The 12,418-nt window shown below is 45.6% G+C and overlaps 1 protein-coding gene across 3 annotated transcripts in view; it reads left to right on the forward strand.

Moving 5' to 3' along the window:
- The first annotated feature begins 645 nt into the window (after window positions 1-645).
- MGST3 (microsomal glutathione S-transferase 3) overlaps window positions 646-12,418 on the forward strand; it is a 33,610-nt gene continuing 21,837 nt past the window's right edge. Inside the window, exon 1 of one of the 3 annotated variants that reach the window (XM_023740025.1) lies at window positions 646-681. The gene's annotated coding sequence lies outside the window, so the exon portion shown is untranslated. The other 2 variants (XM_023740023.1, XM_023740024.1) reach the window with 2 other exon arrangements.

Here is a 12,418-nt window from a genome sequence, read left to right on the forward strand (position 1 = left end):
CCTGGGCGAGGGTGGGTGTGGCCACTAGTCGGGGAAGGGCTTGGTTCAGGCTCTCAGCAGAACTAACAGCAATATCTGTTAGGTGAGCTTATATGCCCTAGCAAATGGTCCTCTATCCTCTTTCTAAGTAAGCGTAGCAAAGTGTAACAATTAGCCTCCCTGAGCCCCAGACACCCGCAGACCGAGCACACCAAAACAGAGCCAAACGGCTCGAACTTCCGCGCAGGCGCCGTAAAAACCTGCAAACGAGAGCCTCCTCCCCCGACAGCTGAGTGCCGAGAACCAAGCTACGGTGGCGCTGCTGGGGCTAAATTAATAATGCGCAAAGCAGTCGCTGCTCTGCAAATCCAACCTGAGTAGTATTAATTGGTTGGGACAATTTAGGAAGGCGTCCACGCGGGACCTGGGGAAGGGAATAGGTATATGGATTTGGGAATGAGAGGTAAATCACTGAACGACCAAGCGGAGGAAGAATATCCAACCTCTCTCTCGCAACCACCGTCCCTGAGCTAACACACGCCAAAGCGCGCCCTAAGCGAAGAGCCCCGCCTTGGGGGCGTGGCCTCGCGACACTCAGGCGTGGGCGGGGCCTCCTCTCGGCACTGCCCCGCCCCGCCCCAGGCAGAGGGCACCACACCCACACTGCGCTGCGCAGCTGCGGTCGGCAGCAGCCGAGAGAAGGTGATCCACGTTAAGTGCCTGCACCTGTGGGCAGCTAGCAGCGCCGGTCCTGTCAGGCGCTTCACCTCACCCCTCTGTGCTGAGCATCAGCCATACCCCAGCCGTCGCGAGCTGAATAGGAACTTGCGTGCTCTCTCGCTTCTTATTAGCAGGTTTGCTTTCTGCCTTTTCCTGCCCTTTGTTTTCCACCTGCCCTGCATCCTCCCCCTGCTGGAGTGGGTTTGGAACGCTCGCTATCAATAGCTCAGGGAGAGTCTCAAGGTCAACCCTTCCTTGATTCCTCTCCTCTCCTCCTTTCCCCCTGCTGTGCAGTCCGGGGGTCGGGGGTCTCTTCCTGCCTCCTGGAGCCCACCTGACCTTGCCAACTGCAGCTCTGGTGCAGACCATGGGCGGGGCGGCACTGCAGGGGCAAGGCTGTGCAGGCCTAGTCGGTGGCATTGGTTTTAAAAATGGCCTGAGAGCGCTGCGCCTGCTGCGGGTGTGGATGTGTTGCTAGGAACCGCCTCGGAGGGAATTGTATTTGTTTTCCTCCTGCCTCATAGAAACGTGTGTCCGTTTGAATTGGAACCTCTAAGAGGGTCATTTACTATATGCGGCAGATGCCGCAGGAGAGGGGAGGGGTCTTCACTTCAGTTCATGCCTTGGTTTTTCAGAGAATTTCCCTCTTTATCTGGTGTCGTTACTGGGAGGCCCAGGGCCAACGAGGTGGGGCAGCTTTAGGGCAGTAGTAGGAACTAAAGAGTCCTTGGTGAGTTATTCCCTGAAGTTGTGGCTTCTGCTAAATTTTCTTGGGAGTCACGAGTTTACTACCTACTTTGTAGTTTAGGGGAGAAGCCGAGTGTGGGAAAGGAGGAAAAGGAAAAAGCAGAGATGGGAGAGTGGGTAGGAAAGGGGTTGGGGCTTTAATCCCTTTAATTGGGGAAAGGAGGAGTCTTGGTGGGGAAACACTGCTTTGTAGATGCCTAGTCATCTACGCGACGGCAGCGGGTTTGGTTTGTTTGTTTTGTTTAGTCACTTACAGCAGCCCTGGTGGCGTGTGGTCAAGAGCTCTGCTGCTAACCAAAAGGTCGGCAGTTCGAATCCACCAGCCGCTCCTTGGGAACCCTAAGGAGCAGTTCTACTCTGTCCTATAGCGTCGCTATGAGTCGGGTTCAACTCTGCGGCACCTAACAGTCACAAGTGCTGTGGGTCTAGGCGTGGTCATGTGGAATTGCTGCAGATTTGGGGTTCCCTGTGTGTGTGAGAGCTGGAGCAAGGATTTCCTCTCGGAAAATCTGTAGATGACTTGGAGCCTGCAGGTGCCACCTGAAAGCACCAAGTTCATTGGTCAGTGTTACAGGCTATGTTTTATTTCAGTGAAATAAGTAATGAGAGCATATTCTCTGAATCAAGGCATCAAGAATGGTTATCCTCCCGCAAGAATTAAATTTGAAACTAACATCTGAAATCCAGACAAATACTTTCACCCCTGGAAAGATGGTCTGTTAGGGCTTTTCCTCCTGATATGATGTTAGAGAAATAGAAACCTTTGTGGAGCAATGTTTTTTTGAACCGATTTTACTATATATCTGGGGCTTCATTAGGTTAAAGAGCAAGACTCTGCTGGGGAGGGCAGTCCTCCCCCTTATTTAGACTTCCTCCTGCTGGCCTAGAGTGCCCAGGAGGCCCCGACCTGAAAGGGAAAGCCCTAACCTGGCGATTAGCACAGAGAAAAAACATCCAGGACTTTGCCCGTTATGCAGAGAAACGCTGAAATGCCCTTGGAGAGGACGGCAAAGAGGTGGATGACGAACAACCTGTCAGAAATGAATTTAGGGGAGAGCAGAGTGGGGAATGACTGCTTAATGGGCACGGGTTTCCTTTTGGGGTGGTGAAAGTGTGCTGCAGCTAGGTAGTGGTGATGATTGGACAACATTGTAAATATACTAAATGCTACTGCATTGTTCACTTCAAAAAAGTAACGTCGTGGCTCAGTGGTTAAGCGTTTGGCTGCTACCCAAAAGGTTGGCAGTTCAAATCTACCAACTGCTCCTTGGAAACCCTATGAGGCAGTTCTCCTCTGTCCTGTAGGGTCGCTATGAGTTGGAATCGACTCGACGGCAGTGGCTTATAGGAAATAATGTATTTAAATACAGCTAGATGTATTAAAAAAAACAATACCCGTTGCCATCGAGTCAATTCCGACTCATAGCGACCCTATAGGGCAGAGCCTATATTTATACTTAAATATCCTGAATCTACATTCAGATCACCATTGCTGACCCCAACTGATCATCAGCCAGTTAGTTGATGTAAGCAATATCTGGTTAGAACAATATACTGTTACTGTTTTTGCAACTGAATTCAAATGGTATACTATTTATGAGTATACCATTCTCCTGAACAGGGAGAATTTATCAGTTATCAGGTATTTACTATGTAAAATAAAATTCCCGACTGAGCTTCCCTCACTATCTCTTACAGTGTCTGTCTACCTACATATCTTTGTGGGGAAAGAAGCAGCAATGAGGAGACAGGAAAATTGTGCTATCTTCCAAATGCATTTGCAGATAGCTTTAAGGATTTCAGCATTTGGAATCAAAAGTATCCCTCTTCCCCTCTGAGTTCTTTTACAGCTGACCTGATCATTAACTGGAATTTGGAATCTAAGATTTCGGTGCCTTTCTTGACGCTTTTTTTATTAAATAAGTGATGTTTTATTTCTCCAGCTTGAGAAAGGCAAGTGATTCTGTCACAGCATCATTCTGAGAACAGATGGGCATGAAAGAGTCAGACCCTGTTTCAGGCAGGAGCCAGCAACCTAGATGGTTCCTTCTTTCAGGATCATTGGTACCCTAGCAGGGATGCAGCAGCTGCTGAGAATTAACTACAGTCAGCCCACATAGCCTGTGACAGAAAATCCGAGTGGTGTCAATATGACTCATTCCAGATTTTTCCCCCCTCTTCTGGAAATCGTGGCTTGTTGTCTTAGGCTGCGTTCTCTAGAGAAGCAAAACCAGTGGTGTATATATAGGGAGAGATTTATCTCAAGGAAACGGCTCATGCAGTTGTGGAGACTGGCAAGTCCCAAATCTGTGGGTCAGGCTAGGATGGAGGTTTCTCCTGACTCTCCGGTGGTCGCAGGGCTAGGAACCCAAAATCTACAGGTCAGGTGGAAGGCTGATGGTTCACCGGGTTGCAGGAGCTGGCAAATCCCCAAGATCTGCAGGTCAAGTGGCAGGCTGCTGACTCACTTCCCAAGAACCTAAGGTCAGAGGGTGACAAAGTCAGATGCAGGATCCAGAGAGAGCTTTACCAGAACATCCATATATATTGGATGTAGTCCACACCCCCCAAGGAAACTGATTGGCTGTGAGAGAGCTTTGCCAGAACATCCATATATATTGGATGTAGGCCACACCCCCCAAGGAAACTGATTGGCTGCTCACATCCGATCACAAAATGGAGGATGATTACATAATATCTGCCAGACTACTGAAAATCATGGCCTAGCCAATTTGACACATAACCTTAACCATCACATGTCCTGTGGCCCTAGCAGGGGCAGATTAACCAGTAAACACAGTATGTACTGGTTTGCATTGAACAAGGTACGCACGGGCTTGTTTGTATTTACTTGCTAATCTGTAGTGAGCAATTTCACATGGGCTTCACCACATCTTGGATGTTGTGGGGGACAAATGAAATTGTGCACTGCAGATATGGTGGGAAGGCACAACTGGGCCATTGCATAGCTTGCTTATTGGGTAATCCAGCCCTGGGCCCTAGGTGCCTGTGTAATGCCAGTTAAGGCACAGGTATGTGGCAATAGGGATGTAGACAAAATGGAGTGCAGATTTCTTTGTGGCTGTGCTTCTTGCAAATTGTATGCTATGAAAGATTGGAGGAGGTTTTTTCCTTTCTGTAATAGCTACTGTTTTGTCTTACTGCAGTGCTCATTAAGAAGAAAATGCTCCTTGGTGGACCTTTCCCAAGTTTTTTGTTTTTTTTTTTTTCCTTTGCTTCCAGTTAGAAACATCTCAGGCTTTAATCAATTTCAGATTTGGAGTTAATTATTAGTTCTTTATTCTTGTTAATGTATTTTATGCTCAGGAGAGGATCTGGGGAGGTAGAAAAGTTTCAAAAGAGGTCAAGTGTGGTCAGACTTGCTCTCCAAACTCACTGAGAGGCAGTATAGTCAAGGTTTGAGAACATGGACCCTGGAGCCAGACTGCCTGGGTGTGTGTGATACCAGGCTTTGCCCTGTGATAGCTGTGTGATCTTGGACAAGTTACTTAATCTGTCTGATGTTTCCTCTTCTGGAGATGGATATCATGCTTGTAAAGGAGAGGGTGAGTGAAAAAGAGGAAGACCCTCAATGAGATGGCATTGGCTACAACAGTGGGCTCAAATATACCTACTATTGTGAGGATGGCACAGGACTGGGCAACATTTCATTCTGTTGTACATAGGGTCGCTATGAGTCAGAAGCAACTCAACGGCATCTAACGACAACAATATAGGGATGCTATAAGGATTTAAATGAGTTAAAATGCTTAGAAGAGCATTTAGCACATAGTAAGTGATATATGTGTTAATAAGTATTAATAATATTTGACATCTTCTACCGCTTTTCTCTAGTCTGTGTCAGTGCTGTTATCTCTGCCTGTGTTCTTTTCTCTCTCACATCGCTATATGTCCTCCATGGCACTGATCCCAGTCTGTTACCTTCCTGTGTTATGGCCCTCTTTTGATGTTGTCTCCCCCTACTGGACTGTATTCTGGAAGGTCAGTACTTTCTTTCTTAGCCTTGATCACCATTGTAGCCCTGCACCTAGCATTCAGTAGGGGATGAATAACTGAAGGAATCATCCCAAGGAAATACTGAAGAAGGTGGTAGGCATGGATTTAGGACAAGCATTCTATACGTAAAGTGGTTTGTCCTGCATCCTACAAGGAGTTTATGAAATCAGGTTTGTTTAATGAATAGCTATGAGAAATTAAGTCCTTTTTCTTTTTTCTTTCTATGTTTATGGCCTCTTCCCACTCTCTTTCCTGCCCTCTGAGGTTGTAGCCTTCAGACCATGGGAAATATCCTGTGGGCTGTCCCTGAGATCACATCTCCTGGGAGGCTCAGCTCCAGGTGACCCAGCATGGCCCCCTGTGTCCTAAACTTCGAGGTTAGGCTTCAACAAGTCAGCAGACTTTGACCCATGGTGCCTTTTGCACCAAGAATCTATTTGGGAAAGTCTGTCATCGCCCTGGCAAGGGAACCTAAGATTTGTTCTGTTTCGTTACAGTCTAGTATTCTTAGATTCCTGAAGAGCAGAATTGCCAGTTTTTCCCAGGGGAGATTCAGTTCCACTCAGACGTGTGTTTAATGCCTGAAGTCAGACTCCAGAGAAAAAGAGAACAAGTAATTTGCTTATTTTGATCTCATCAGAGGTTATTTGTCAGTGCAGGCTTGTCCCCCGTAACCAAGAGCCATTCATTTGGACTTGAGCAACATGTTGACCCACCAGCCAGCACAGTCATGGATTAAACAGTTGTCTTCAGTACTAACAATTCATCAACGTGTGGAATTAAAATGACATCTGAAACTTGAATATTGTATATGGCCAAACTGTACCTATTTAACTCTAAAGCTGAATATATTTGGATGATAGCACATTTATCTCTTAAAGGGACAGCTCTTACATCCCCCGAAATTAGAGTCAGTTTCCACTTTGCAAATATTCCGCCAGTAACATTGATGAGGAATTGAGCAATATGAGGTCCTGGGATTAAGGAGCTAACTGGAGAAGACCCACTTTAGGACCTGCCTGCTTCTTCCTCCTCACCTGGCTTGAGTTAGTAATCAAGCGTTGGATAAATAATGCTCTTGTTGCGATGGTGCAATGGTTAAGTGCTCAGCTACTAAGTGAAAGGTTAGTAGTTCTAACCCACCCAGAGGCACCTGGGAAGAAAGGCCTGGAAACCTGCTTTTGAAAGATCACAGCCTAGAAAACCCTACAAAGTGCAGTTCTGCTCTCCACATAAGGGGTTGCCATGAAGTGGAATTGGCTTGATGGCAACAGGTTTGAGGCGTTTTTTGGTTTTCCTATTAACTAACGTTTCACGTTTAGCCCTTGAAGAAATATCTATTGAATATGCAATGTAATTATGAGGGAGAAGTTACTTTTTATCTCCTAGGCTTTTATTCTTTCTCTTAAATTTCCACATACTCTTTTAAAAATCTAGCTGTCATTTGAAGCTTTGACCCTCAAAGAGAATTTATCGTCTGTTTAATGTAGCGGTGACCAGAACTGGCATTTTTCAATGTAGGATGGGCCCAAAGAAATCCTGTGACTCTCCTGTTTCTCTCCCACAATGGAAACAAGGAATTGCTTTTGTGTTGCTTCCCTCCATGCCCTTACGTGTCTCTGTTGGGCTTGATATGGACTCAGGAGGTCAGCTGCCCTGCCTGGAGATAATTCTGAGGCCTGTTCCTTTGTGGAAACATCTGGAGATAGAGGTAAGGCTAGACAGCTTCCCGGGGAGCTTTAAGTATGAAAAGTGGACTCCGGGTGCCACCTCAGAGGTTCTGAGCTCCCACTCCATGTTTGGAACTCAGAGAATTCATTTGGTCAGACCAGCCCTTTACCTCACCGCCCTTGTGTGCTACTCTTTTATTAAAACCTTGAGTTTTGCCATGTAAAATAAAGGACCCTGTATGAGGAAAATTGGATGAAGAGCACAGTCAGCCAATTAAGGATTTTAATGAAACATTGGGCAATGGCTCCGAGCTGATCCATGAGTTCTTCATTATTGTCCCATCCTTGATGCAGAAAAAGAAGACACCAGCTGTGAAACTGAGTTCCTTTTGAGGAGAGCAATATGCAAGTGGTAGAGGTCACCATTGTCCAAGCTGGTTCTTACTTGTTTGTTTGGGGGCAGAGAGAGAGCTTAAAGGCAAAATCCCCTCTCCTTTAAAAAGCTGATTTTCATTTAGTAAAAGATAAGTTGTTGTCACTTTGTGGCTTAGAGTGATGAAGTAAGTATTTGAGGCAAGCGCCCAAATCTGTAAAACTGTCCTGTTCCCCATTTGTGGGACGCTGATTGTAGGAGGGGTTTGGGTAAAAATGGAGAACTTTACCCTGGGAGTGTTCAGTTGGATGTAGTTCAGGAAGGTTTCTGGCTTAACCTTGTAACTGAGGGAACCGCACACCAGTGAGATGAGACAGGTGATGGCAGAAGCAGGAATTGGAGCAAAGGTTGAGCAAAGCTTTAGCACTGAAGTAGTTGTGTTCCCATAAAGGAGAGTACCTTAGCCAAATATCGTAATAAAACGCCACATTGCCAACCCAGACACTGGAATGGAACACATCTTCTAAGAGTTAGACCAACACTGCCTTCATTTTAAGCCCAAGTTTTATTACTCCTAAAGTGAGACTTTGAAATGGAGCCTTCTAGTTTTCATAAAATCCACCAGCTGTCTGCTGACTCTGGCTACACTGAAGAAGTATTGCCCCGAGTGCAGTTGCAGCCGCCTGCACCGTCCCATGGGCCTCGAGGCCCCATGCTGGCTATAGGGCGCTGATGTTCTCCTGGTCTCCCTGTAGAAACCCACCACAGCCTGGTGCTTTTCTGCTACCCCCAAGTCCCATACCTACACCTGCTTCAAAACACTTTTCCTAATTTTCTTCCCTTAACCTGATATGTGCTCTAAAAATCATTTTGACTAATAATAAAGACTTTGATAAATAGAAACATTGCAAATAGAAATTCTGCTGTTCTTTAAAAGATATTATAAAAATAATTAAGTTTCTCAAGTATTCTCAAAAAGCGTATTATGAAAAACCTACAGCTAACATCATATTTAATTTCAAAGACTGGACGCTTTCCCCCTAAAATCGAGAGTGAGGCAGTGATATCTACTCTCAGCACTTCTACTCAACATTGCACTGCTTCTAGCCAGGGCAATTAGGCAAGACAAAGAAATAAAAGGCACTCTAAAATCTACAAGAAAATCCAACACCTCTACAACAAAAAGACAAATAATCCTGTTAAAAAATGGGCAAAGGAAATGAGCAAACACTTCACCAAAGAAGACATTCAAGCAGCCAGCAGACACATGAGGAAATGCTCGAAATCACTAGCCATTAGAGAAATGCAAATTGAAACCAAATGAGATACCGCTAACCCCGGCATTACTGGCATGAATCCAAAACACTGAAGATAACAAAGAGAGGCTGCAGGGAGATCGAAACTCTTATGCACTGCTGGTGGGAATGCAAAATGATACAACCATTTTGGAAAATGATATGGCTTCCTTAGAAAGCTAGAAATAGAAATACCATACAATCCAGCAATCCTACTCCTAGGAATATATCCTAGAGAAATAAGAGCCGTCACACGAATAGACATATGCACACTCATATTCATTGCAGCACTGTTCACAATAGCAGAAAGATGGAAACAACCTAGATGCCCATCAACAAAGGAATGGATAAACAAACTATGGTACATACACACAGTGGAGTACTATGCAACTATAAAGAACAATGATGAATCTGTGAAGCATCTCACAACATGGATCAAACTGGAGGACATTATGCTGAGGGAAATAAAGTCAATCACAAAAGGACAAATATTGTATGAGACCTCTACTGTAAACACTCATGTAAAAGTTTACACACAAAAAGAAACGATCTTTGTTGGTTACGAGGGATGGGAGGGGTGGGGGGGAAACTAAATAGACAATAGATAAGTGGTAACTTTGGAGAAGGGTAAGACAGTACACAATACTGGGGAAGCTGGCACAACTTGTAGAAGGAAAGGTCATGGAAGCGCCATAGACACATCCAAACTCCCTGCAGGACTGAATTGCTGGGCAGAGGGCTGTGGGGACCATGGTCTCAGGGAACATCTAGCTTAATTGGTGTAACGCAGTTTATAAAGACAATGTTCTACATTCTACCTTGGTGAGTAGCATCTGGGGGTCTTAAAAGCCTATTAGCAGCCATCTAAGATACTCCACTGGTCTCAACCCTTCGGGAGCTAGGGAGAATGAAATTAACAGGATACAAGGAAAAGATTAGTCCTAAGGACTAATGGACCACAGCTACCATGGCCTCCACCAGACTGAGTCCAGTACAGCTAAATGGTGCCCGGCTACCACCACTGACTGCTCTGACCGGGATCACAGCAGAGGGTCCTTGACAGAGCTGGAGAAGGATGTAGAACAAAATTCTAACTCACAAAAAAAAGACCAGATTTACTGGCCTGATAGAGTGGAGAAACCCCAAGAGTATGGCCCCCGGACACCCTTTTAGCTCAGTGGTGAAGCCCCTCCCAAAGTTCACTGTTCAGCCGGGGATTGGACAGCCTCATAAAACAAAACAGGACTAATGAGACACAGCAGTCCAGGGACAAGGACTAGAAGGCAGGAGGGGACAGGAAAGCTGGTGATAGGGAACCCAAGGTTGAGAAGGGACAGTGTTGACATGTCGTGGGGTTGTTAACCAGTGTCATAAAACAATATGTGTACTGACTGTTTAATAAGAAATTATTTGTTCTGTAAACCTTCACCTAAAGTACAATAAAAAAAAATAAAAGGCATACACACTGGAAAACCAAAAAACCCGTTGCTATGGAGTCGATTCCGACATAGCAACCCTGTGGGACAGGGTAGAACTGCTCCGTAGGGTTTCCAAGGAACGGCTGGTGGATTTGAACAGCCCTTAACCACTGTGCCACCAGGGTTCCACTGTGATCCTAGGAGTATGTAAAGTATGCAAATGTCCTGGATCTAGCTCTGTCCTCACCTGGGCTCTTGTGCTTTGGCTCTGTTCCTCTCCCTCTGCTCCTGGAGGGGAGACCCAGGATGTAGCTTCTCTACTGCCCCTGAATGGGAGCTTTGTGGAGCACTTTCTCCTCCTTGCTCCCCATACTAGGGGAAGGAAGTAATTCCACTCCTGGATGTGGAGCAAACCCAGCAGCATGGTTTAGTAGTTAAGAGCATGGACACCAGTGTCAGTCTACCAGTGTTCAGACCCCGGTCTGCATTCACTAGCTGTGTGATTTTAGGCAAATTATGTAACTCCTCTTTGCCTCAGTTTCTTCATCTGTAAAATGGGGATTATAAGAGTAACTACCACGTGGGATTATTGTGAGGTTTAAGAGTATTGATTTATGTAAATTATTTTACAGCAGGCTAGGGGTTGACTTGTGTCTCCCAAAAAGATATGTTCAAGTCCTAACCCCAGTACCTATGAAAATAGCTTTATTTGGAAATGCAGGTATGTATCACTTAACATCTGTTCGGGCAACATCCGACTGCATATACATCAGTGGTTGCATAAGGTTGTCCCAATGGGAGAACAGCATGTACTGGATGTACTTTGCTAAGTAGGGAGATCAGATCTGCCTCTCACTAGCTCTCTGGGTCCCCAGGCTGCCCCAGCCCTGGGGCGGCAGAGAGAGGGGACCCCAGCACCTGTACATGGCTGCTTGTCCTGCCGCACTAGTCTCAGGCAGCGCTACCCTAAACCGATGATGAGGGCAGAGTCAAGGCTTCTGTGGCTGCTAGAAATGGTGGGAAAGGAACCCAGTCCTAAGGGAGGCCAGACTGCAGCCCAGAGCAGCCAAAGCCAGCCAGCTCCTTTTAGGGGTGTTTGTTTTCTTACTCATCAGAAAAGGTCCCTTATGAGGGTTTACTTTTACTGAAAGCTGATATGGAGATTGTAAAACTCTGATTGTTCTTTTCTAACTTTCCTCAAAGTAATGACTCTTATTGCCCACCTCCCCCAGGCAGCAGCTCCACAGGACTCAGGACTCAGGCGCCCGAGGGCCCTAGGAGGTAGGCTGGGGAGCTGGGAATACTTTTCCAGCCAGAACAAACCCCTGTGGATTCATACAAACTTAACAGCAACAGCCTTAGCAGCCGAAACAGAGCAGGGAGAAATGGAGGGGACAAAGCCTGGCTTCTGGCAAAAATTCCAATTTGGAGATTGCCAAACCCACACGGAGGGGGTATCACAAAATTCTTAACATAAAACAAATGTTAACTCCCAGCAATTTAGCTAGCAGGCAGGAGCCTGGGGGGTAGAGAGGGAAGTGTTAAATGTAAAGAGGAAAAGATGGGCTCTGAATCACTGTTAAAAAAAAAAAAAAAAAGGTATCACTTGTTTTGGTTAAGCCTTCTGTTAAAGCTGAAAGAAGAAACCAGTCTACAGTGGGCACACCCTCAGTGTATAGTTGTGGAGGGCTTAGCTGGAGTTTGCTCTGCAGAAAAGCCTCTGGTCTCATCAGATATCAGAGACGCTGCAGGAGAGGGGGCTCCACAGCAGCCGTCAAGGCTATTGGCAGAATGCGGATCACCAAAGCAAGACTTTGCCTGTGGTTTTTGAACCTGATAAAATCACCACTCCTGCAAATTTTCTTTTTGCCAAGGATGGTGATTCTTAAAATGTGATCCCTGATGATCATCGTCAGCATTACCTATGAACTCATTAGAAATACAAACTCTCAGACCCTATCTAAGACTTACTAAATCATAAACTCTGGAGCTGGGGTGTGTTTTCAGCTCTCCAGGTGATTTTGATGCTGCTAAAGCTTGAGATTAAGGTGTGTCTGACCCAACCCATGGTCTTTTTATTTTTTTAATTATTATTATTTTTTTAATTGTACTTCAGGTGAAGGCTTACAGAACGAATAGTTTCTCATGAAACAGAAGTACACATGTTGTTTTATGACATTGGTTAACAACCCCACAACA

This window comes from Trichechus manatus, unplaced genomic scaffold (assembly GCF_000243295.1).
Source record: "Trichechus manatus latirostris isolate Lorelei unplaced genomic scaffold, TriManLat1.0 scaffold00145, whole genome shotgun sequence".
Classification (NCBI taxonomy): Eukaryota; Metazoa; Chordata; class Mammalia; order Sirenia; family Trichechidae; genus Trichechus; species Trichechus manatus.